The sequence below is a fragment of the Solea senegalensis genome, linkage group LG11 (assembly GCF_019176455.1).
Source record: "Solea senegalensis isolate Sse05_10M linkage group LG11, IFAPA_SoseM_1, whole genome shotgun sequence".
In the NCBI taxonomy this organism is placed as follows: Eukaryota; Metazoa; Chordata; class Actinopteri; order Pleuronectiformes; family Soleidae; genus Solea; species Solea senegalensis.
In genome coordinates, this window is record NC_058031.1 from 23942934 (window position 1) to 23945978 (window position 3045).

The window sequence follows — 3045 nt, forward strand, 5'->3', positions numbered from 1 at the left end:
AAATGAAAAAGACAAGAATAATAATAAAAGAACATATAGTGTTAAGTTTGAATGTTCTAAGCTTCTGTACAAACATGGAAGACGTCCAAAACCCAACAGGAACAGGAAATTGAAGTTTGTAAACCACTCACTCTCCCACACCAAACCCCATAGAGAAAATCAGTGATTTTAACATCACTAAGTTCAAACGTCTTCTTTTCTAAATTCGGCATTAAAAATCCTTCGTTCAGATTGACCACACGAGGCAGTAGTAAAGGATTAAAGTGGCAATGACCTGAGCGCCACTGAGCATGTCGTCTGGTCAGGGGTCAGAAAGGGAATGGTCAACAGACAGAAGGTCAAACTTTTTGGGGAAAAAACTATTTTCATGGTAAAATTATGTCAAGATTTATTTATTTACATCAATCAAATACCTCATAAATAAAAAGATCTAAATCCTGATATGAGCAAACGTTTGGTATCAAAATAATCTGTAAAACCTCCTCTTGAAAGCATGATGTCATCCCATAATAATGAAATTATTTTAAATTTTAAAATTATATTTTTTACACTTCATCACAAATGTTTTTGTCGAATTGTGTTAAAATAAAATTCATAAATGAAAAACACGGAAAGGTTAATGAGTCATTTTCAGGTATCATTAAAATGCAAAATAAACGCAAAAATAATTCACCTTTGTTGTTTTCATGTTTGATGTTCAGGACTGAAAAAGAAAATGTTACCACTTCGACGCTCAGCTCTTCGTTTACTCTGCAGTGGAAGGAGGAAACGTCACTGCTGACTCTTCCTTCACTACGCACAGAAACAGGAAGTTCGTGTGTCGGGACCCATGTTGAACAAATGACGTTCTCATTTAAGACCTCAGACACAGAATCTCGCAGCGGCCGCGACAGAGTGCCGTACGTCAGAGGAACGCTGACACGCTGTCACTGCGTTACGAGCAGTTTGAAATCATCGTCACAGACGGTGAGTGTCAACAAATCTAGTGGCTAAAGCCCCGCCCCCTCAGTACACGAGTGGACAGGAAGTTAGCCAAAAGACAGTTTAGCTAACAGCTATTTTTACTCCACTCCATTTCCTCTAACTCTCTTTGTTACTTGTTACTACCAAATAAAATCAGAAGAAGAGTTGGTATTATGGTCTGTATTTATATAGAGTTTGATTCTCGACAACGGCCCTGAAGAAAAGCGACTCTACAAAAGCAGCGGTGCCACCGTCACCGTCCAGCCTGGACTTCTGAAATACTTCTCAGAACGGGAGCGACGTCCTCGCTAGTAGAAACTCACGCTCTGTGACAATGAGCTTCTACTCAACTCAAATATTTCACTTTTTTGTAAACTGAGGGGTCAGTGAGGGGTCACAAAGGTCACTGTACAGGAGGAGATTAAAATGACATCATGATATCACAATATAATAATATTTGTGATAATTATTTGAGAGGAAGTATCACTAACACTTCCTCTCCTACATACCTGGTTGCAGTTTGTTTATTTTTGGTGTAAATGGTATTTTTCTGTCTCAGCGTCCACAACAACACATCCACCTGAATGACCACAGAGTCTGGCCAGACGACAGGTAACATGTTTGTTTGTTTCATGTCTCTGGGTGAACATGACATCATTATTAATATTAATATAATATTTACAGACGCTATTTACTTTGTTCTGTCATGAAATTAATATTTTTTCATAGTCATGTCGCAGCAGTCGTAGATATGAATTTTCTTCATTGTAGAAAGTAATCGAACATATACTGATAATGATCCGTCATGAAAATAAAAACAAACTTTATTTTCCTGTGCCTCACAGACGTGCCTCTGTTCATCAGTCTGACGTTGCTCGTCACACTCGTCGTGTTCTCAGTCGCTGCTCTGGTTTTCTACAGGAAGAGAAGTTCAAGAAACAAGAAATGCACTATTTATGTGTCAGTCACCAGTGTTTTAACCTCAGATAAATGAGTAAAAAATAAATAAGTAAACTCCGATAAGTTGTCCCCTGGTGGCTGTTCAATAAATTGTTTTCTCTATGGAAAAAAATAGATTCATTGTTTTCAGTCAGGCTCCGCCCCCAATCCTCCACATTTGGTCAGAAAAAAACTTCTGTTTTGTTTCTCCATGTCGACGTCAGCTCGAGTTCACTCACCTACGCCGAGGCGAATTTATCCAAAATGGGCGCCTACTCTAGCAACAGCACCCCCTGTGGTCACCACGGTGACGTGGTTTATTCTGTCCTTCAGGAATCAGTGACTGTAAACAAACATGAAGACCAAACACCCAAGTCTGAGTGATTCATTATTCATGTTTTCACTTAGATGAGGTTATTTTGATTCAGATTTAAATTTAAATTATTTTGCGAAACAGAATTTTTTTTATATGCATGCAATCACCTGATTGCACGAATTGTTGTTTATTCTTTACTACAGATTATTATATTATATTGGTGAAAATGTTCAATTAAAAGAATATTAAGGGGAGCATGTACACTTTACACTAAGGGTCACAAAGGGCTTCAACAAAAGTAATAAGCACATTAATCATAGTTAAGTAATTATTATTCTTTAGTGCTATTATACGTAAAATGCTAGATTCAGAAACCTTTAAAAACTGTGAACTAAAGAAAGACATGAAGGATGTCATTAGCATGAATGAAATGACATGTTTGATTTCATCTGCACTTCACTGTTGATACCACACAGCGGCGCCACTGCTTTACTTTCTGCTGTGTGGAAAAACATAGAGAGGTTGTTTGTTTGCAGTGTGACGCTTTGACCAGAAGATGGTGGCAGTGAGTGACAGATGCTCAGTCTCACGTGAATGAAAACATGAGCCTTTGTTTGTTTACAATGAAAGTATTAAATTATTGGATAAAATGATTTTATGGCTCATATTAGTAAATTTATTAACAATAAAAGTGACAAATATTTTATAAATAGTTATATTTGAAATATACAACATATATATTTATATAATCATAACATTTGAATGATAAAACTAGTAAGAAAAAGACTTAAAAGATAAAATAACCTTAAAAAAGACAAAATAAATGG

At 36.5% G+C, this 3045-nt stretch overlaps 1 long non-coding RNA gene across 1 annotated transcript; it reads left to right on the plus strand.

The window, feature by feature from the left end:
* The first annotated feature begins 791 nt into the window (after positions 1–791).
* Positions 792–1983, plus strand: LOC122777695. Its single transcript, XR_006361358.1, has 3 exons — positions 792–966; positions 1523–1575; positions 1809–1983. It is a non-coding gene; the product is annotated as an uncharacterized LOC122777695 (long non-coding RNA).
* Positions 1984–3045: the final 1062 nt, after the last annotated feature.